We start from the raw sequence: 24,140 nt of genomic DNA, 5'->3' as shown, positions 1-24,140 counted from the left end.
CGTTCTGTTTCTATGTTTCTAGGACTATGTTTGTATAAAACGTTCTTGGGATAGTTAATGAACAAGTTTTGCCAGTATTACAGAAGAAAGGCCAATTGCCACGTGACTCAACTAATCAGTTCATATAGTATCTTTTGTGTTTTTCAGTACCAAACATTAATCAGCACCCAATTTATGCTAAAAGCAGACCATACAATGAAACAACTGGGCAGCTTGGAGCCAAAACCAATAATGAAAGACAACATTAATAAATTTGTATATAGTTAGAATGAAAAGAAAAAAACTCATCTTGTGGTGATGATATTGCTACAGTGTGAGTTAAACAGAAGTGAAATAAAGAGCTGGTAACTCAGAGCTGCTGAAATTAATACACAAAACATAATTCAGTTTTACTGGCCTTTTGCAAAGTGATCTAGGTGAACAAGTAACAAACAAAATGAAAGCTACCTTGTCAATGCTCTATTGAATGTAGGATTAGATATTTCTTTTAGCTGAGATACCAGCTTATTTTATAGAAACCCCAGATAGGCAGTTTTGCTTTTCCCCTTTTTAACTATCTATATTCCACATTCTGGCTGGTTTCAGTAAATAAACAACTACATTGCTTGTAATTAACCGGAAACACCAGGGTCTAAATAATAGCACAAGTGTCCGATGGAGGAAACTGAAAATGGTTCATGTGTGGTTTAATATGCACATACCCAGTATGTATGGAAATAGCACCTCCTGGTTCCTAACCAGAGTTAACCCTGCTTAGAGTAAATCCATTGAAATGAGCAAGTCTTAAATTAATATTGGATACAACCTAATCCAGCTGAAATCAGGGCTGACTTGACTTGCTTGACATTCCAGGACTCACCATGAGTTATTTGTACTGGGTGTAATTTGAATGTGCAACCTCTGCCTGGGGGTAGTTGTATATTGTGAGCTGGGTCATCTTGCCAGTAAGCCAAGGGTTATATGAGGGTTGTTTCACCCTTGTATAACCCCTGATGGATCACTTTGAATGCATGGCAGCCCTCATGTTTGACATTCAGAATGGCAGCTGGCACACATCATGGCTTGTTGGGGATTAAAGAACTCATGACTGCCTGGTCTATCATACGAATTGGCACATCGCCTTTTAGTAATAGATACTTTCTGGAAAATAGTTTTTTTAAAAGAAGAGTCCTTATATTTATGGAAGAAAATGTAAAGAGTCATGATATCCAGACAGGAGGTCACATGTTCAGGCCTTACCCAGCTTTTGTCTCAATATATACCATACTGAGAATGATGCCTGCTACTACTTCGAACCTTAGGGGCAACTGACAGCTGGGCAGGTGATTTTTCAGCAAGGAAATAGTACATGGAGAAGGGGGTAAACCCCTCTCCCACACAATATGGTCCAGATCTGTCAGGGATGCTTTAACCTGGAGTCTTGCATTGAGCAAGGAGCTGGACTTGATGGCCTTATAGCCGCCTTCCAACTCCACTCTTCTAGGATTCTGTGATAAAGGCTCCCAAGGCTGCTTGTAGTTAAAGAAAGCAAAGGAAACCCCTAATCACAGGTTTCCAAGGCATGCTTACTATCAACACATAGCTGGAACCTCAGCTATAAATTACAAAGTCTTAGACAAAGCACCCAGGCTGACCTAAGACATTTTACTGCAAGAGGTAAAGAACAAGATAGCCCTCCACCCCACCACTCCAGTCCACATGCAGACACAAGATGCGCTAACAATCACATCTTATTTCAATGCAGGACCGTGTCCTCCACCACACTTGAGGGAAGCAGGCTGGTCTAGGAGGTGCAAGGCAGGACACGGAACTTACTTCCCTCTGCTCTCCAAGTGAGGGCCAGTGCCAAAGGGGATAGTTCCCCTCCCTTAATTTGACTGCAGCACTCTGCCCAGCATATGTACTACAGGGCCACCACTGAAAAGTCATGCTCAGGGTTTCCAAAATAATGTGTCTGAAATGCTTGGAAAATACAGGGAAAGTGGCATATAAGGTAAAGGCTGAGGGAAAGAGAGCAGAGAGCTATGGGAGCCTGAGGAACTGGGCAAGAGGAGCAGGAGGAGAGCAGAACCAGTCAAACCTTGGCCTGTATATCTCTTAGTATTCTTACATTTGCAGGGAAACCATTGCAAAACTATGAAAAATTCCCTGCCCCCTTATGGACTTTCTTATTCCTGATCTCACACTCTCCAGCATCAAAGCACAGCCACAGGAAAGGCAGTGCGGTGGAGAGGACACTTCCTGTGCTCTCTCCCTTCTGGCCCATTTCCAGATCCCCAGCCCAGACCCAGCGCTGGATCAGCAGACAGTCTTGTGCTTTCCTCCAGCTGCTTCTCCTGCCAAAGCCTCACCAGACAGTCCTGCTGCAGAGCTCGGCCTGTTCCCACCACCTCGCTCCCTCCATGACTCCAGCCAAAGCCTGGGAGAGCAACAGCACAGGGTCCTTTCCAGACAGAATTCCTTGTCACAGAGGAGTGCTGCAAAATGAAAATGAAGGGCTGAGACCCGGAGCGGAGGCAGGCAAGTGGTCAGTGATGAAGTCCTAAGAAGGAGGGAGGGGCTGGATCTGAAGCCTGCCCTGCAGCCGCATGGCCCAGAGACCCAGCCGCTAGTATGAGTGCGGGGATGGAAAGAATTTGTATGCTGCAAAGGCTTCACAACTCTTCACAGTGGCTGACTCTGCAAACTTTAGGGCATGGGCTGCTTGTGAGCCTAGACCCTGGGAAGCTTCAGAACTAATTTAGTGATTAGCCTTCCCTAGCCTGTCATCCCCCATAAGTCAGACTGCAATTCACATCATTCACAGGTAGCATGGCCAGGAATGCTGGGAGTTGTAGTTTGAGTGCACCAGGTTAAGAAAGGCTGATTTAACACAGTCTGGTGACTGCCTGACATGTCTGCACATAATGCAAACAAGGTCTATCAACACATTTAGCCAAGATGGCTCAACAGAAGTCACATTCTGAATACCGGAAGGTTTCACGGCTACACCAAGGGGAAGTCTATTATATAGTGCCCTCCCAAAGGAATCTGTATGGCTCATTTCGCTTCACCTCCCTTTCTTTCCCTCTCTTCCAGATTCCTCCAAAGCACGTTTCCCCAAAGGTCCCATGTCCTGCCATTGATTGCCCCTTCTGGTCTCCTTGAAAGAAAAACCTCCTCTCAGGCCATCAGTCAGCACCAGCTTTGCATCAACCCTTGAACCCCAACCTACACTTCCTCAGTCAGTTGCCAGAGGGAGTTTACCTCCTTCTGCCTTCACCTGCACAGGCAGCCAATCTCCCAGTGAGGAGAAGGGGGCTTTCAAATGGGCAGCAGCCACCACTGGCACCCACAGCATGCTTCAGCACAGATGCCTGCCAGCCTGACACTCAGGCTGTCTGTGAGGCAGGCACCAGGCTAATCCAGCAAGCCCTTCTTGGGCTCATGTGAAGGTCCAGTGCTTAGTTCCAGCTCAAAGTTATTGTCATATAACACTGGCCCTCTATCAGCTTCACTGGCTTCCCATTGAAGTCCAGGCCCAATTTAAGGTCCTGGTTATGACCTATAAAGCCCTAAATGGCTTGGGACCAGGATACCTAAAGGAACGTCTCTTTCCCTACATGCCCTCTCACCCCTTAAGATCTGAAGCAGAGGCCCTGCTCTGAGAACCCTCTTTGAAAGAGGTTAGGAGACAGAGTACTCAGAGGAGAGTTTTCTCTACGGTGGCACTTTGGCTATGGAATGTGCTCCCCAGAGAGGTCCGACCAGTGCCAACATTATATGCTTTCCAGAGCCAGGTCAAGACCTTTTAATTCACCCAGTAATTTAAAGTTTAAATTTTAATTGTGGTTCTATTAATACCAGTCGTGGGTTATTGTTATTCGTATTATTATTATTATTATTATTATTATTATTATTATTATTGTTGTTGTTGTTGTTGTTGTTGTTGTTGTTAATAATGGATATTTATATTGCTGTATTTATTCATGCAGTGTTGTAAGCCGTCCAGAGGCACATAGTGATTGGACACATACACACACACACACACTTAAGTTAGGTTTGGGGACTTTTCCCAAAATGGCAGTAGCTCTGTACTTTATGACAGAGAGGGGGAACTGCTGGCTTCTGGGCCAAGTCAACTAATCCAGCTTACAAAGGCCTCAGTCAAGGAGGCTCCCCCACCCCAAGCTCTCCCTCTCTCAGAAACTGGAGAGCAGGTCCTGACTGAGCTGTGGCCTTAAGGAGTGTCCCTGCAGGTCCCTCAGTCAGTTTTGCGTCCCCACTTCAGTTCTCCAACTGGGGAAGGTAAGGGGAATGAAGCTGGTTCCTGACTGAATCTGTGCTCGAGAGGGAGACACCAGCTCAGGGCTTTCCCCACCCTTTGGTTTTGGCCTTTAAGCACTGAATTCCACTCTATATTGTAATAATGAAAATGGAAAAGATCGCTCAGGCAAAGCATCTAAGCTGTGTGGATACAGAGTGACAAACAAATTCCACTGTCAGTAGCTTGACTGTCAGTAGCCTGGGACAGTTTTCTTCCTGACGTCAATTATGCAAAAATAAAGCAAAAGATGGTCACTCAAAGGTGCTGCTTGGGCATTAGTAGAGCTGCTGTCAGTGGGGGCAGCAAAGAAAGCCAAAACAAAACAAAACCTGCTTTCACTACCCTATCCTAATAGGGGAAAGTAGTTTTCTTCCTCCCTCACAATGCCCAGTGTCTTAGGAGCCATTGTTTCTACTTGAAGTTGGGCCCAAATTCAGTTCCCCATCAAGATTCCTGTCAGAAACACAAGAAATTTAATTTTTTTAATCTTTGCACTTCTCCTGGGTCACACTAGTATAGGCCAGATTACACTAGCCTCAGGTGAAAATATATAATCCCTTTACATTTACCAAACAAATTCAGTTAAACAGAAACAAAACAAACAATGGCTATATGAACCCTCCAGTTACTGAAGAGCAACAGGGATGGACAATTGGACAATCTTAGTTTGTCTCAGCTTATTACTAACTGGGTTCAATACAACATGGCAATCCATTGTGGGTACCTTGCCATGGTGTCTTGCCATGGTGTCTGAACCCAGACAGCTGCCTGTAGGGTGGCTTGTTTGGTCCAACAAGCCATTCTGGGAACCCGTAGCTTGACCCTGGGTTTTTTTGAAGCCCCAGTGGGTTGTTATGTTACTTGAACCAGGGAACCTATCCGTCACAGGTTGCAGGAAACAGCAAGGAAGTTGTTGGGCGGGCTGGCAAAACCTCCTTGCAGTTCTTGGTGTTCCAGCTGGTGCTGCCCTCAGTGACAGCTGCTCCATGAATGCCCAAACAGCACTTTTGAGTGACCATCTGTGGTTCAATACCCTTTAAGATATGTCCAATAAATGCTGGAAATGTTTTAATAAACAAGGTACATTTTATCATATGTGGTGGACATGTGATCTAAGATATTTTGGATTAAAATACATAGTTGGCTTGGATTAATATTATGTAAATATATATCTTTTAAATCTGAATTTTTCCTGTTAAACCTGATACCTGATGATTTTGACAATCAGAGCTTATATTTAGCATTGCATATTATTACAGCAGCTAATTTTTTTTGCCCAATATTGGAAGAAAGAAGAAGTATCTACATAGGATTCAATAATACTGAAGATATCAGACTGTGCAGAGATGGACAGATTGACATAAATAATGAAAAATAAAGAGTCAGCATGCTATGAGACTTGGAATTTGTTCTACAAGTGGCTGGAGAGGAAGATATGGACTTAAAGTTTAGGATATCTATGCGATCTGTGAAACTGTATAGAAGAATCTGATGCGTGACCAATTGATATGAAGGTTTTTTATTTTTCTGTTTGTTTGTTTGTTTGTTTAAAATGAATAAAATACATGTTTTTAAAAGGCTGCAAAAATGTGAGACAAATTTATTTTTTCTGGTTTTGTGCAGGTGTGACCAGAATGCAGGATCTTGCCTGGCCAAAGTCTTGGCAACTGTCTGCCGTTGAAGTAAAGCATGCAGCATCCATGGATGCAAGAACCTGTCTGATTGAGTTCCGCCAGGAGTGCAGTGTGTAGAATGGGAGCAAGGTGAGAGGGGCAGAGAGCAATCTGGCATGCAGTCAAGAGGGCACACAAGCACAGGGTCTGCAGCAGACATGCCTGAGGGAGTCACAGCTTTCTAGTGAGAAAAGGAAGGCGCAGCAAGCAGGAGGACAATGAGCAAAGTGGAGTCTGAGACTGAGAATCAGAAAGAATGGCTGCATGGACTACTTGCTTAGCTTTGTTACCACATACTGGCAAACAAAAGCACTGCATAGGAATTGAGTGGACTGAAGCGTAGTTGATCTGGTGTGGTCCCCTGCCCCTGCTTTTTAGAACCAGTCTTGAGAACACCAACTATCTACTTGTCACAGAACAGCAATACCATTATGAGGACTGGTCAAAATGTTGCAAAGCTGAGAGTTAGCTTTTGAGTTCTGCAGAACTCTGTCAGCTGGGATGCTGTACAAAATGGGAGAGAAAATTGAAAAAGCTTAGTATGATACTGAGGCCTCCGGATCCACAGCTTATAATGGTTTTAAGATGGTGCTCAGGAGAGTTATGCATGCATACTTAGGTTAGTTTCACTAAGTGCTCAAAAGATTGTAGGATGTACCAAAGGCTACCAGGCCAAAGTAGTAAAAATAGTCATTCCTCCATTTTTTTCAGTTTTCTTGGTTTGTTAATGCCAGACTTGGCTAGGTTCTGAGGATCAGGTAGATAACAAAACAAATTACTCTGGAAGATGATATACAGTAAAAAAAATAGATATGGGGTGGGGGGGGTGGGCAGAGCTAACTCAAATGGACTCCGGATGCTGAATTCTCACTCCTCCTGATCATCAGCAAAAATATGGTTAAAATATACTCAAATTAAGATTAAGGAACACTGGAAAATGCATGAAATGTACGTCAATTCTTTTGTTTATCTCCTGGGAAGATCTGAAACACTGACATGGACCAAGAGTTCTTTTTGTAATTCGGAACTGCTGGGCCTAGTCCAGAGTAAGCTGCATTTCTGCTGTTTATGGACGGAGAAACAGTGTTTATGTTATAAACACCTAGGGCTGCTTGTTAAAATAAGCTTAAAAGCAGCTTAGAAGTGGAGGTTGTTTCTCTTGAACGATCTTTGTTTTTCTTGATAAGAAGCGACTCTCCCTCCACCCCCCCCCCCTTCGTGCAGCTGGAAGGCCTAGAAAGTGCTGAAAGGGAAAATATTTGGACATTTGGACAGAGCTGTAAGGAATGTATATCACAGTTAATTAACATCTCAGGCCTAACTTCTCTGCTATTTTGTGTTTACTATAAGAAAAACAAGAAAACTGTTTTTACTCTTTATGAGAAATCAAGAGAAATAAACAAAATAAAAAAGAGGAAGTTTCATAAAGAAAGACTGTATTTGCCAATTGTAATATTTGAGCTCCCTCTGCAGGCTAGATGCTAAATTGCAGCTGCTGATTTATATATTGTTTGAAAGTTTAACTGCAATTGTGGACTGCAAGTAAGATCACTAAATTCAAGAGGTTTCTCCTCTTAGTTGGAAATAATAACTGTAGACTGTATGCCCAAATGTAGTAAGAGTGCAGATAGCATGAGGCAAGAGCTGAAGACTGTTTAGCAAAGATCCAAAGTGAAACAAGATCCTTCTCATAAACTCATCTATCAGATCTGTGGGTTAAAAAGAGTAGAGAAAAGTTGTGAAATGAATGGGAAAAAGAGAGCATCACCAGAAAAAATCAACGACTTCATCAATACAATTGGACAATTCTAATATACTGCTACAAGAAATAAGAGAAATAAAGACACAAATGATGTCACATTTTAATGATGTGAAGGATGAGGTGAAGAATGATCTGAAGAATTTAGATATTAAAATAGACAATATGGATGGAAGAATAAAAGAATTAACTAAACAAAATCAAGAGAACCTCCAAATAATTACAGAAGTGAAAGCTCAGGTTAGAGAACAAGATAAAGAGTTAAAAAAACAGATGACCAAGATAGACCAGGTCTCTAAAAGCGTGATTGAGATTTGGGATAGACAACTAAAGGATATCCAGAGGATGGGAAAGAGAATGAAGATAAACTGATTCAATTAATATTGGACTGGACTAAATCTATTCTTCTAGATGTTTCTTTTACAAGATATGATATTGATGCAATACATAGAGTTGGCCCAAGAAGAGCTGGAAGAAATGCACTGAGAGAGATCGTGGTCAGATTTTGGTCATATGCAAAAAAAGAACAACTGATGCGGAAATTATGGAATATGGCATCAGTTATGTTGGAAGGTCATCAGATTCAAGTCTTTCCTGACTTATGTTGTGAGCCTTTGCAGTGGAGAAGAGATATGTCCCAAGTCTGTCAATATTAAAGAAGAATTCCATAAAATACAGTTGGGGGGTTTCCAATTTTTTTGAGGTTTTTTTTATAATGGGAAATATTATAAAGTTGATACAAAGGAGAAAGCATTGGAATTATTAAAGGCACTTGGAATTATCCTTGGTGATGAATATGCAGCACAAATGCAAAAATTAATGGATATGTCCACATTTTCAAGAAAGAAGACAGGGAAGGAGAGAAGAGACTGGGAGGAAGAGAAGCAGGAGGGTCACCTTCTCTGTAGAGTTAGAAAGAAGAGGAGATTCAGAAGAAGAGAAGATTCAGAAGAAGGATAAAAAGATAAGATCTATATGTAATAGATATAGAATATATTGTATTTGATAGTGTTAGAGTTATCAAAATTGTTTTAAATATAAGAAAAAAATGAGTATAGAAAAAAGGGTATAGATGGTCAGAGAGGCTGGAGTGAATGTCTGGGGTCTGTACAGGGGAGGCTCCTCTTCCCCCTGCCCCTTGGAAGCCCAAAGCAGCAGGGACATCTCCAGAAGATGGGTGAGGGGGTTTCCTTATATAAATGTGGTGGGGAATATGGTGGGGGGTAGGGGTAAGTTTAATTGGGTTTTTGTTATGCTTTGGTTGGAGTGTTTATTTAATCACACATGGAGACCAAAAAGTACTTTTGATGTATTGAAAGAATGGGAGAAACATTGAAGATAGTGTCTTGGAATATAAATGGCTTGGGAGAAAGACATAAACAAGTCTGAATTGAAAAAACTATTTATATGGAAAAGGCAGATATTATGTTTTTACAAGAAACACATCAAAAGAAAGATGGAATAAATGAATGAAAATTATACTGGGCAGATGTATATGAAAAATCATACAGCACATCAAAATCAAGAGATGTTGCAATTATTGTTGCCAAAAGGTGTGAATTTAAAACAAAAGCTATAAAAAGATATCATTTGGGGAGATTTCTTATAATACAAGGTCTGATTTATGGACAAGAGGTGACTTTAGCTAATATATACACACCTAATATAAATCAAAGGGAGTTTTATGATAAGGTGTATAAAGAAATAGAAGAGTTAAAAAGAGGATATGTGATAATGGCGGGTGATTATAATATGGTTATGGATAAAGAAAACGATAAATCCAACCCATCAAAGTTAGATATAAATTATAAAAATACAGATTTAAATCTACAAATAGATTTAAAGAGGTTTGGAGAGAGTTAAATGGGAACCAAAAAAGTTATACATTTTATTCAAATAGACATAAAAATTTTACAAGAATAGATTATATATTTGTAACACCAGAAATATTGTCCAAGATAGTTAATGAGGATATACAAGTAATTAAAATATCAGACCATGCAATGATAACAATGGAAATAAAATGTGATTATAGACAGGCAAATAGATGGAGGATAGATTTAAGGATTTTTAAAAATGAGAAGATTTTAGAAAAAATGGAAAAAGAATTAAAAGAAATATGGGAAATAAATGAAAAATGAAGTAGTTGTACAAGTGTAATATGGGATACAATGAAAGCAGTGGCAAGAGGGCTAGGAATAAAATATTCATATAATTTAAAAAACAAAAAGAGCAATATATAACAAGATTAGAAGGAGAAATTGAAACATTAGAGAAAAATATATTAAAAGTAGAGAAAACAAAATTATGTTGTAATTAACAACTAAAAGAAATACAAATATTGAAATAAAACAAGTTCAAAGAAATCTAATTTACTTGAAAAGATAATTTTATGAAAATAGTAATAAAAATTCCAAAATGCTGGCCAGAGCCACACAAGTCAAAAAAGCAAAAATTTTAATTGGAGAAATAATGAACGAAAAAGAGAAAAGATCTAACAAAATGAAAGAAAAACTTTTAATTTTTCAAAGGTTTTTTGAAAAGCTATATAAGGGAAATGAAATAGATTTGAAATAAAGCCCTATATATATAGAAAAGAATTTAAAGTGTAAAATTTGAGAAGAGGATAAAGAAATTATGGAAACTCGAATAGAAGAAGAAGAGATATTGGAAGTGATTAATAAACTGAAAATAGGTAAAGCACCAGGAACCGATGGATTGGGTGTGGAATATTATAGCAATTGTAAAAAAATTATTAGCCCCTAAGATGAAAATGATGTTTAATAAAGTAATGGAAGGGGAAACAATTCAAAATTCTTGGAGACAATCTCTGATAGTGCTGATAGCAAAACCTAATAAAGATCTTACAAACCCTGGGTCTTATAGATCGATATCTCTTATTAATCGAGATGTTAATATTTTTACAGCGATATTGCTAAATAGATTGAATAAATTTATAGATAAATATATAAAGAATGATCAATGTGGGTTTATAAGAGGTCGATATATGTCAAATGTGGTAAGGAGAGTATTAAATATTAACTATTACATTGAGAAGCAAAATATAAAGGCAAGCACATTAGCGTTAGATATATTTAAAGCCTTTGACTGTGTGGAATGGCCAACAATGAAGATCTTAATAGAGAAGGTGGGATTTGGAATAAAGTTTAAGAAAGTAATAAATCAATTCTATTCAGAAAATACAGCAAAAATAATTGTAAATGATGGTATTACAGAAACAATAACCCTAAGCCGAGGAACAAGGATAATGTTGTCCCTTATTCCCAATATTATTTGCTTGAATGTTGGAAGTATTGGAAAATGCAATTAGGAATGATATACAGATAGAAGGATGAGTATGTCAGAAAATTAAAATTAATTTATTTGCGGATGATACATTGTTAACATTTCAAGATCCAGTAAATACTATAGAGAGAATATATTTACATTTAAAGGAATTTGGGAAGTATAGTGGGTTGCAAGTTAATTGGGAAAAATTGGAAATGATCACATAGTGAAGAATAGGATATATTAAAAATATATAAATTAAAAATAGTAAACAATATTAGATACTTAGGAATTGGTATTCCAAAAGATAGTCAAGAATTAAAGAAGAAAAAATATGAAAAGTTAAAGAAGGATATAAAAGATAAAATAGAAAAATATGAAAAGGTAAAATTTTTATGGTTTGGAAGAATAGCAGTGATAAATATGAAAATTCTGCCAAAGATTAATTTTTTGTTTTGGATGATTCCAATCAAGTTTTATGATCAAGAATTAAAGGAAATGCAGAAATTATTGGAGGTTTATTGTAATGGAGGGAAGAGAGCAAGAATAAGTAAAGCACTATGGTATGAATCATAAAAAAGGAGGGCTGGGCATTCCAGATGTTTAAAAAGTATTGGGTTGCAAACCAATTAAAGATAGTTCCAGATATTATAACCCAAAGCAAAGAACTAATATGGAGTGGTATTGAATTAATAGAACTAAGGGAAATAGGTGATCACTTAGAGATATACTGATTTAAAAAGGATGTTAAAAAGATTATTAAGAGAATTTAAATTCCCTTTTAAAAAAATATGATTGAAGTATGGGAAGAATGGAGACAACAGTTAATCCTGAGAATTTCTCCATTAAAACCAGCGGTCAAAATGGAGAAATTTCCAAAAATAGAATCTAAGAATTGTATTAATAAATTTAAAAATAATCATATATATAAAGGGGAAGACTGGAAAAATGAGATTAAAAATATAGCACAATTAAGGAGTATATTGACAGAGGCTAAATTAAACTGGTTAAATTTAATTCAATTAGAAAAATGGATAAAGATGAAGAATACATTTAAAGAGGAAGAAAGACAATTAACAAAATTTGAAATGATTATGAAAGTATGAGAGATTGAGGAAGAATATACAAGTAAAGGAAGAATTGCTAAAATGTATAGAATATTAATGGAGTTACGGGATCAGACAAAAGTTTAAAATCAATTTGGGAAATGGACATAGGTTAAATAAAAGACAAGGATTGAAAGAATATTTGGAATAGAAAAGTATATAAGAATATGTTGGTTAGAATTAAAGAACATGGATATAAAGTGATATGGAGATGGTATTTAACACCAGTTAAGTTAAATTGATGATAAATATTCTAATATATGTTGGAGATGTGGGAAAGGGATTGGATCTTATAAACATATGTGGTGGAATTGTGATAATATACAAAAGATTTGGATTATGGTGTTTAATAAAATTAGAGAAATTTTAGATATAGATTTAGAAATGCCACCAAGAATTGCGTTATTGCTGCTGATTGAAAAACAAGATATAAATGAAGTTAAGAAAGAATTGATCCTAAGTTTGATAATGGCAGCCAAGTTAGTGATGGTTAAATATTGGAAACAGAATTGGGTTATGCAAAGGCATGAATGGTATAATGAAATATGGAATATGGTAATTAATGATAAACTGACAACAGAAATAAAAACTTTAAAAGAGTTAACAAAAGCAAATAAACATAATGAAATTTGGGAAGATTCTGTAAAAGCACTATTGATAGAAGATAAAGGTTGTAAGTCTAATCAAGATTATATGAATTTTTGGAGGGGATATGGATATAATTGAAGTATATTATATATTAATTGTTATAATATATGAATTAAAATGGAGGTATTATTGGTCTCCTGGGTGGTGGGGGCACTGTATTATTTAGTTGGGCTTTTGTGTGTCATATTATTAATATTGTGATGTTTGTATTTGTTTTTTTTTCCTGTATTTTTTTTTAAAAAGGGATAAAATAAAATAAAAGGTAGATGCAGGGGGTGCGTGCACATGCGTGCGCACATATATCTGATAGAAAGTGGGGGCTATCTGGTGTGACTTGAGCTCCTGCATAATGGAATGAGAAGCTCTATTTTTATAAATGCCTTTGAAAGGAGACTTTTCAAAATTCACCTTCTGTCAGACACCAAAAACACCCTGCAGACATACAAGGTTTATATGCAGAAAAGGCGAAGTTGTGAATAAAAAATAATAATTCTGAAGTGTCTAAACCCCTAAGCCTCACTTAAGAAACTCATATTTGGAAGAGGAAATGCAACCATGGAGGCTCAAGGACAAAAGCAAAAGACAAAGACATTCTTCTGTGATTGCTAGACTTCCACAGTCTTTCCAGGCGGAGGAGGCGATCCAGTCACTACTCTCAGCTTTGCCAATAACTCATTTGCTTTGCAGTGTCTAGAATAGTATCGCAGGCTTTAGTGAACAAATCATGCAGTATCATAGCAGAGAAAGAACTTGGGTCTGGTAGCATATTTAGTTATTTATTTATTAAATTTAAGAGCCATGAAGTTTTTCCAGAGCTGTAGCCAGGCCGACCTGCAACTCCCAGCAAAATCCTGTGTGGTTTGGTCACATACACACATGCCAGGCTCTGGAAAGTCTGAGGCATGCAGGCAAGCAAGCAAGCGACACTGAGTCATGCTTACAGATTTTATGCTTCCAAATCGTGCTATACCAGATCAACAGGCATTCTAACTCATGCAGCAGATGTCAGTTTGAGATGTCTGCATGAAGGAAACCAGCCCGCAGAAAGTGGCTGGGAGGAAGTACATCTGTGTCACATGGCAGGAAGATGGACCAAGTCTATACATGTTGCTGGGCACAGCCCCAAAAGCCTATGAAAGAGAGGCGCTTAATAAGAAGAGGTTGATTCTGAGGCAGGAGTGTGTGTGTGAGAGAGAGAGAGAGAGGGAGATAGAGAGAATCATAAAATTGTGAAAAGGCTGAGTGAAGGTGAGAACAATGTTGCCCCCCCCCAAAAAAAAGGCAGTGGGTTGCAATATAACTTGCATGCAGAAAGCTACAATACCTGATAAGGAAGTAAGTGCTCATTTTCTCTTACCACAAATCCAGGCAACTGACAGCCTCCATAGACTCAGCCTTCAGGATTCAGCCTCGAAAGGTTTCCTGGCCAAGGCTCAGCCCTGGAACTTGTGGAAGGGTACCTCTCAGCAAACACCAAACACATCTCTGAACCACTGGGCAACCCCAGTCAGTCTTGTTTATATGGCAGGCTATTTCAGTTAAAGCTCCTTAACAAGGCTTCCTGCTCCAGTTTGATTCCATGCAAAAGAGTTAAGTGAGAAGTCTCTTCTGTGTGAGCTCAGTGCATGGAAAGTGATAAAGAACTAAACAGTTATCTTGACTGCGCATATTCAGAGCTATGCAGAGTTCAGAGAGAGTGATGCAGCATTCAGTATATGGTGTAAGCTAACCGAGAGGCTGGGCTGCCACCTGGACAAACAATACACCAAATGGTTTTGGGTGGGCCAGGAAAATGTGGCAGTCAGAGATAACAGAGAAGTGCACACCAGAAGGCACTCACATTCTCTTCTCACTCATGGACATTTGCTCTTAGGGGTATGGGGAAAATAGTACCACTAAGACAGTGGTCTTCAAACTTGAGATACCTAAGGAACCCTTCTCAGTGTGAAAAAGCAGTGAGGAACCCACGCACAAGTAATTTCATGTAATACATTTTATTTGACCAAAATGTTACACTTAATGTTGCAATAATATATTTCATACCATGTAAACAGAAACTATAAATGCATTAATGAACTCATTTATTACCTAGTAACTAAATAATACTAAATGTGCTAAATTCATACTAAATTTTAGTATAAAATCCCCTACAAATAATATGAAAAAATATACTTCATTAAATGACTTGGATGTGCTTGCTTTTTGCCACAAAGAAAATCAGAATTTGATGTTATTGATATTATATTAAGGCTGTGTTATCATTACTCCTTGCAATCTGAATTTACTCAAATGAAACCATTTTGATTTTAACATAAATTACACTGCTTTTCAAGTATGTGTGTAAAGGCTCTAAATTGAATGAAGACCTTACCTCATCACTGACAAGGTTTTGTTTAAATGAAGCAAAGAATGAGGATCTTACAATTTCAGAGAGATAATAGGAGTAAAACTCTGGGTAATTCTCTTGGCACCCTGCAGTTCTAGTGAACGCAGCCACTAAGAGGACAGGAAACATTACTGCAGTAAAAACCACACAACTTGTTCCCTACAGAAGCAAGAACAAAACCAAGCAATCTAACAACTCAAAACCTGACTGATATAGTCATGGGCTCAGTTGCAAGAAGGGCAACCCCAACAAGACACCTTGTAAATGTATGTGCGTGCATATTTCCAGGGATCACTGAACTTCATACTGCACTTAACATTTGGTAGTATCTGCTTCAAAAAAAAGCTAGGGTGCAGCATTGTCCCTCCCTCTCTCTCTTGAAAAGTGGGTGAATGCAGAAAGTGAAGCAGTAGAGGCCAGAGCAGATGCAGGACTAGAAGGAAAAATAAACAATGAGGAGAAAGATAAAAACAAGCAGCACATATCAAAGGAAAGAGAATGCAAAAGTTACAAAAAATTAAAAACACAATGGGGTTCAAATCAATGGAGATACCATCCTCTGCTTGCTTTCCTCTGGTCTTAGGGTTCCAGACTGGATTTGCTTTGTGACTACAACTTCAGGCACACACCTGCAGATCACAGTGAACACGGTGTGTGCACATGCACACACAAATGCAAAAACAAAAACAAACAAAAACAAAACCAACAACAACCATACAAACACTTTCACTTTTTCTGTCCCCCAGAGTCTCATGTGGAGCCTGTTCTGGACATGGATGTGCATTCAAGCATGTAAATAATTTGGTGCACTGCACAAGCGCTACTTTTAGAAAAGCAGCATGTTTGGGTGCCATAGTCTGTAAGGAATGACCCTCTGACAAGCCAAAAGCTATGTCCTCATGCTTGGCTGAGGTAAAAGGAATTACTGTTGAAATCCCTTAAACCTGAAGTATTTTTATTAGGCATTCTCCCTGGCGAGCTTAATAAACAAAGTACATAGTTGATTTTACATGTAATTACCACGGCGAGGATTGTATTTGCACAATAATGGAGGAATGAAGAACCACCGACTGAAGAACTGATTCTAAAAAAGATTTTGGATTGTGCGGAAATGGACAGACTGACTTTGTCTCTGAAGGAGAAGGAAGATACATACTTCTATCAAACCTGGAACTTTTTCTATCATTGGTTAGCAAAATGGGACTATATGTAGAGCTGAAATAGATATCAGTTGTAAAAAGAATAAGATACTAACCCAGTATGGCCGATGTCTCGGGAACAATTGATGTTTTAGTTTAAATTAGTAGAGCAAATAAAAAAATTAAAACACGAGGAATTACTGTTGAAATCCCCGATACAGTGGTACCTCGGCTCACGAATGCCTCAGTTCATGACCAAATCGGGTCGCGAACAGAAATTTAGGAAAAAAAATTCTTCAGGTCACAAACTCCGCATTGGGTGACAATCATGATTGCGCCCGTCTCCCCGCCAAGCGAGCCCGCGATTGCGCCCATATCCCCCCCAAGTGTGCCCGCAGTTGCGCCCATCTCCCCCCTGAGCATGCCCATGATCATACCTGTCTCCACCCGCAAAGCGTGCCCGCGATCGTGCCTGTCTTCCCTGTGATTAAAAAAAATATTTACAGAACAGGTTAACCTTATTTACATTGAACCTTATGGGGAATTTGACTTGGCTCACAACCAATTTGGGTCACGACCAGAGTCATGGAACGGATTAAGTTCGTGAGCCAAGGTACCACTGTATAGGCAGAGTGGTCCCCTCTTTCCCCACCATGTTCCTGAAACATAAGCACAAGGAGGCAGGTGAGCTCCGAGCTGCTTGCACATGTATGTGGACCCGGAGGGCAGAAGAGAGTGTGGGCCCTGAGTGCTGATTGTTCCCTGAGGCTGAAAAGAAACTGTGGTAAAATGAGAGACTGATATGTATTACTTTTGCCATTGCTTAGGTTACACCACCAGTTACCAGTACTGAGCAACTCTAGTCTGTCTCATGTTACAATGAAATTAACATCACAAGCAACCTATGGCAGCTGGGAAAGTCATCTGCAGGCTTCTGAGAATGGCTTTTCAGGGCTGGGGTGTTTACAATAGAATCAAGGCTACTCTTGCAGATTTATCTTCTTATCAAAAGCATGGAGGTATATACCAAAGGACAGGGGCAGGGAAAAGAAAGCATAACCTGATCTTCAAATTTGGACAGACCAAATATTTGTATAGATTAAATATTTGTATGACCAATGCTGACTCTCAAGTGCTTTATGGTGCCACACTGTGGTGATCTGGAGAGATCAGTGCTGCAGAGATTGTCCCAGATAAGCTTCTGCAGGCAAGCTGGGTCTTTCACCAAGAATACCAATGGTAGTCAGGGCAGAGTGTCCTGCACACCAATTCCCCTTTACTGGCATTAGAACTGATAAAACCCAACTGCTCTACTGAGAAAGATTGGCAGGCATGGGACAGTGCTGCTTCCCCTGTGGCAGGCTAAGAAGAACCAGCATTGTGCTTCTGAAAAGAAGGAAAGAGTTAAAGACACCTGCTCATGCTCAAAGACCACATTTAGGATGCCATTTATGGTCTAACTTGGGCATTGCTTTGCAGTACTTCTCTTTTTCTTCTGTTTAAAACAGAATTCAGCAGACAACAGTACTCTGTGATTTGACATTTCCTGCTCTCAGAGTGGCCTTTACAGGCTGAAGGTTTTAAACTATCCCCACAGCAATGGAGATATAAAAGGGTGCCAACTTTACTCTGCCAGTGTAGTTGTAATACAGACAAAATAGAGGACACTGCAGACTGTGCATTATAATGTCCCTCCCCTGTGTGGTAACTGCAGATAGAGAATATTTGAATGTGTTCTTTGTACAAGATATGGCTGGCCAGTGGAAGGAAATTGTAGCTTGCTTGCTGAATGCAACACTTTTATCACACATAGGCTGCGATTATGCACCACATTTGCAGAAAACAACATCAAGAATATTTGGCAGAGATCAGTCCCTTATTTTTCATCCTGAGAAGGAAAGTACGTAATACATCCATTATGGAGGACCCACCGCACCAAGAGCAATGCATATTCATGCAGCAGGATTTTCACACAGGATTGGGCACAGTGGCTGATGAGATACAGGCCAATAGCAGAAATACTGAGTGGGGAGTATGGAAACTACAATAACATGGAAACCACTTGATTAACAAGTGTTAATCGATGATTAACAGGTAGATCATGGTTAAAAAACAACAATAACCATGAACCGTGCAAGGTTGCTTCCTGTATTGTGTGAATGCAGCCATGGGCTCTGTACCTGTCTTGAACCTTAATCTGGAAGTTTCTCTAGCTGAGGAATTTTTGGTGGCAAGCTTAGTCCACTGTCCTAGCATGCATGACCTTAGTCAGTTCCCCAAGATCACTGACTGTGTCCTTGGCACCAAAAGAAACTTAGAAACACATCAATTCAGAGAGTGACACTAGAACATTCTGAATGTGCCTTTAAGAAGGCTGGAAGCCCTATTCTGGCCAAGTTATTTATCAGTTTGATGGCTTGGACAAACCAAGACACCAGTCATTGAGATGAGACAGGAAGCCCCTTTGCTTATCTCCATAGCATAAGAAGAGCCTAGGAGTTTCTAAAAAAGATTATTTCCTAAACTGTGAGGGTTTGTCTAATGATGACAGAATGGAAAACCAAATCCACAGGTGACATGCAAAAGGCAAAGAAAGCAAGTAAGATAATATCCTGGGTCAGATGAAAGGCAGAAACTACCTTCAACAAAAGGAAGTGTGATGTGGTAGTAATGAGGGATTTCTATTACCTGGATATCTGTTGGGAGAGAAAGTGGCCCCTCCGAGAAACTCTTGACATAACTTTTTCTACAGAAAGTGGAGGCAAAAACTGGAGGATCACCTACCCTCAACTTAGTACTGACTAATAGGAATGACTTAGTAGATAATGTGGAAGTTAAGGAAACTCTGGGTGGAAATAACCAAAGCATACTTCCTGAGAAGGAAGCAAAAATGAAGTGCAGCCATATACATACTATGCATTTTGGGAAATCTGATTTTAATAAACTCAGGACAATGTTAAGTAAGCTGTTTCTTCGGTAAGACAATGTTAAGTAAGATCCTGTGGCATGTGACCCTAAGGAAAAAGGGTTCAAGATTGGTGGGAGTTTATAAAAAGATGGAATTTTGAAAGGCACCATTACAAAAAAAATCCAACTTTAACAAAACATAGAAGAAACCAATGTGGCTCCACAGAAAGCTTCAGGCTGACCTCAAATAAACAAACAAATACATTACAGGAAGGGAAAGGAAGACCAGAAAAGAAAAGAAGTGTGCAGACAGTTGGCACCAAAGTGCAGGAATGGCATCAGGAAGATTACAGCTGAGAATGAGCTGAGGCCAGAAAGGGCCACTAGAGGCAACAAAAGGCATTTTTAAGTACATGCACAGTAAATGATAGAAAAGAAATGATGGTTTAACTTCTCAACAGGGAGGACAAATTGATGATAAATGACTATGAAAAGGCAGATGTGCTTAATTCCTACTTTGACTCAGTCTTTTTTCAAAAGCAGGAATATGACCCCCACTGGCAGAAATTAAGTATAAGCCAAAGGGTTGGGGCTGAAACCTGATATTAATAAATAAAGGGTCAAAGAACACTGAATTTCTTTGAATGCTCAAATCTCCAGGGGAAAATGAGTTGCATCGTAGAGGTGTAAAGCAAGTGGCAGAAGAACTCTCAGAACCAATCATGGAGAATGAGAGGAGTGCCAGTTGTCTGGAAGAGGGCTAATGTTGTCCCCATCTTCAACATCAATCCCTGGGAATTTCTGGAGATTAGCAAGCTGTCAGTCTGCAAACTCCTTGAAGACAATGGAGTAGTTACTAGAAACCAGCATGGGTTTATCCAGAACAAAATTTCCCATACTAATCTGATCTCATTTTTTGACTGGGTAACATCCCCTGGCAGACTGTGGGAATGCTGCAGGTATAATATATCTTGACTTCAGTAAAACTTTGACAAAGTGTCCTATGGTATCTTGATTCAAAATTAGTTAAAATGAGCAAGATGAAACAACTATCATGTGGATCCACAGTTAGCTACAGAATCAGAATCAGACAGTGCTTCTCACGGGCACATCAGATTTTTTCCTTTTTTCCACTCTGGCAGACTTTCCAGCTCCACCCCACCTAGAGAGTGGGAACCCGAAGATAGTTACCCATGCTCTGGTAACTTCCAAAATAGATTACTCTACATGGAGCTGCCCTTGAAGACAGTCTGGCACAATTGTAACTGGTGCAGAATTGGACTGCTTGGTTGGTGACTGGTGAGCGGCCCATATAGCACCAGTTCTGAAAGAACTTCACTGAATACCAGTTCTGGCCTGTGCCCAATTCAAGGCCCTAAATAGCTTGGGGGCCAGCTATCTAAAGTACCGTCTGCACCCATATATACCTACCTGCCCACTTAGATCAGCTCAGGAAGCCCTTCTACAAGAACCACCCCTCAGAGAGATGAGAGGGGAGGCAACTGGATGAAGGGCCTTTTCTGATGCTGCTCCCCATCTTTGGAACTCCCTCCCTAGGGAAATTTGCCTGGCACCATCTTTCTTTTCCTTTCAGCGCCAGGCGAAGACATAACTTTTTAGGAAGTTTTTTAACACTTTGCCTGAATGCTGTGGCCCCTTTTATATTGCTTTCATTTTAATTGGTTTTAATTGGTTTTAATGTTTTATTTTGTGAATATATTTTATGTATTGTAAGCTGCCTAGGAAGGCCTTGGCAGTTATAGGCAACCTATGAATGAATGAGTGAGTGAGTGAGTGAGTGAGTGGGGCTCAGTCCTGGGCCCAGTGCTCCTCCACACTTTTATTAATGACTTGAGGGGAAAGGTGCAGGGAATGCTTATCACATTTGTAGATGGCACAAAATTGGGTGGGAGAGCTAATAGTTTGGAAGACAGAAACAAAAGACAATGTGATCTTGATAGGCTGGAGTGCTGAGCTGAAAGCAGCTGAATGAAATTCCGTAGGGACAAATGTCAAGTACTGCACCTAGAAAAAGGAACCAAATGCCCAGTTAAGAGGTGGGAGATCCTAGGCTCAGCAATACTACAAGCAAGAAGGATCTTGGAATAGTAGATCACAAGTTCAATATGAGCTAACAATGGGATGCAGCTGCAAAAAATGCAAATGCTATATTGGGCAGCTTTAATAGAAGTATAGCTTCCAATCTCATGAGGTTCTGGTACCCCTCTATTTATTAGTAGTTAGACCCCATTTGAGTACACTGTGCAGATCTGGGCACCACACTTCAAGAAAGATGCAGACAAATTGGAAAAGGTTCAGAGGAGGGCAACAAAGATGTGTTCTGTGCTGAGCAGAGCCAAGGATGCTTTCACAATGCCAAAGGCCCTACCAGCACCTTAGTCACCTGGTGTCTTGCTGTGTTGATCTGCCAGTGGGCAAGGTGTGTGGCCTCAGGCCAACTTCTTCTGATCATCAGGCAAGTAGTCACTGAGGGAACTTATCCTGTCCCACAAATAAAATTGGCACCAAGTCACAGTGGATTAGTAGTTCAACATATGGAGCTCCAAGATAGCCAAAGTATAGATCCTGCATAACACATGATCCAGTCTGTGACTCTCTTTATTGACCAATAAAGAAAGAAATATACAGCAGTGACTTAATCACAACTGTGTTTGCATGTGTGTATTTTCCTGTATCTGTTTCCCATTCCTCTTTGAGGCTAGGGCTACAGAGGAAGGCACCTCCATGACTGTTGCACAGTTTGTAACAACGTCAGAAGAAAAGGAATGGCAACGGGTGTTATGCCTTGGTATTTACGGCATCAAATACTGGGTCCTTCACTTTCTGAAATGGTTGCTGAGTTCCCAGTTCATTGGAATTGGCCCAAAGAATGGGCCTGGTCCCTGGAGGACAGTGATGCTGAATCCTGTGCACTGTCACCACATCTGGAGATAACATGGATGGATCTACCCAGGCAGAGTCCAACAGATAATCCCCTGCAGTGATTAACAGAGAGTCCTTCGTTCTGTGGCCCAAAGATAGAGGTGGAAAGGATGGTTGCCCAGATGCCAGGAGCCAATATCACAGCCTCCAATACCCTCATGTAAGAGAAGAAATTGGTCAAGTCTCCACAGAATGGCCCTTGGACATGGCCCTGGATGAGAGAAGCTCTTACAAAGCAACCAAGTAGGGGTCAAAAAGAAGAACTGAGGGACTAGGTGGGTACCTTCTAAGGATATGTGTGTCAGGTTGGTAGAGGAGGATCTCTGCCAAAAATTCCTCAGCTAAAGGGGCTTCTTAAATGAGGCTCCAGTAGATGCAGAATCCATGCATGTGAAGCACAGAAAGTCTGACAAACTGAGTTTTTGACCATGACATCATAAAGGGAATTAAACCTCAAGCATGCATATGATATAGGGCAGGCACAATGCAGGAAATATCAGCAAATATGACTTCTTTTCTGGGAGAAGGAAATCACTGATATAATTTCAAATAATTGTTTCCTGCTGCTTGGGGAGAGGAGAAATAAAAATGGCTGCTCCTTCTAAAGAGAAAACCAGCATTCTCAAGAGTGACCTAAGTTTCTTCACAAGTCAATTTAAAACTTGCCAGCCACAAACTGGAAATCAGAAAGAACCATATCTGGCTACTTGGAGAATTCCATTTTGATTATGAAGCATTTATTTTTCAGAAACAGGTAACACCTGCTGCAGGACTGCTGCAGTCATGAATGAGAAGACTGCTGCATCTGCTCATATGTTTCAGGAATACGCCAAGGAGTATCCTAGTCTTTCCAAATGCCAGCCCTTTTGACATGGCTGCTGTTCCCCTGAGCAATTAGGGTGAAGTGGACATGAGACATGTGTGCATAAGGCTGTGTGCATGAGATGTTTCAACCTCCCTTGGTTGCAGAAGAGTTTCTGACAATGGCCTTCCTTCCCTCATACTTCCTGTAGGTTTTCACTGTAACCGAAACCATGTTTTAAATGCTTAACTCTCATGGTATTGCCACAAAAGGGGAACACCAAGGCAATGCCACTCTTGATCATCAGCTAGTGTTATAACCTGGGTGGCCACATTTCCATAAGTCACTTGCTTGTTTCTTAAATCAGTGCTGTTGCCTGGGCTTTGATACAGGCAATGATGGCTGCTGTGCAATATTCCAGGGCAGCTGTTGCTGCACATCAATTACTAAATTGCTCTGCTGCTTATTTCCAGCAAATGCCTCTTTACACTGCCACAGCTTTTGTCAGGATTTCCTGATTCTTTGTTTACGGAAGTACTTAATTTTGTTCTCTGTCAAAGTTAAGTCAGACTGACACTGAAGATGTTTGTTTCTAAAAATATATGCAGTGTTTTAATACAACTCTTTCCTGCCAGTTTTGAACAGAAGTCATTCTCGTTTTTTTTAAACCAAGAATTGTTCTGTAATAAATAGCATTACTAATAAAAGCAATCCAGTGAAATTGGGTAGGAGGTTTAAAAAGTCCCCTTTGTGCACACTTTCTCCACGCAGATTCTTCATATGTATGTTCTAGTCAAATAGATTTTATCTTAACCTGATGATTTTTTTTAACAAAACACACAGCTAGCATACCTGGTTGTAATTATGATGTAAGTGATAGCATATCAGCTTCAAACTAGTTCAAGGGGAGAAGTTAGGAACATAAGAACAGGCTTGATCATTTGTGTACGTTCCATGCAAACATAGGCAAAGCATTTGCATGTGTTCAGGAGTCCACCTCTGCTCCCTTGCCATCCTCCCCTACAAGTGCCCAGCAACTTACATGTGGCACTGCAGAAGAAAGTAGAAAGTCAGGTTGCCTGCCTGTAACTGTCGGTCTTTGAGTGATCGTCTGTGCATTCACACATGTGGGCTCTGTGCCCATGCATGGAGCTCATTCGGGAAGGTTCCACAGCTGTTGCTG

At 39.8% G+C, this 24,140-nt stretch overlaps 1 protein-coding gene across 4 annotated transcripts in view; it reads right to left on the bottom strand.

Annotated features, from left to right (window-relative positions):
* KANK2 (KN motif and ankyrin repeat domains 2) overlaps positions 1-24,140 on the bottom strand; it is an 86,211-nt gene that overhangs the window by 19,454 nt on the left and 42,617 nt on the right. The window contains exon 1 of one of the 4 annotated variants that reach the window (XM_044422274.1): positions 14,105-15,277. The exons of 1 other annotated variant lie outside the window; for it this stretch is intronic. The gene's annotated coding sequence lies outside the window, so the exon portion shown is untranslated. Of the gene's footprint in view, positions 1-2,351; positions 2,465-14,104; positions 15,278-24,140 lie in introns of those variants that run through there. 2 more of the 4 variants (XM_044422272.1, XM_044422275.1) reach the window with 2 other exon arrangements.

Source organism: Varanus komodoensis, unplaced genomic scaffold (assembly GCF_004798865.1).
Source record: "Varanus komodoensis strain SLA01 unplaced genomic scaffold, ASM479886v1 scaffold124, whole genome shotgun sequence".
Lineage (NCBI taxonomy): Eukaryota > Metazoa > Chordata > Lepidosauria > Squamata > Varanidae > Varanus > Varanus komodoensis.
This window is presented reverse-complemented; position numbering and strand designations above follow the sequence as displayed.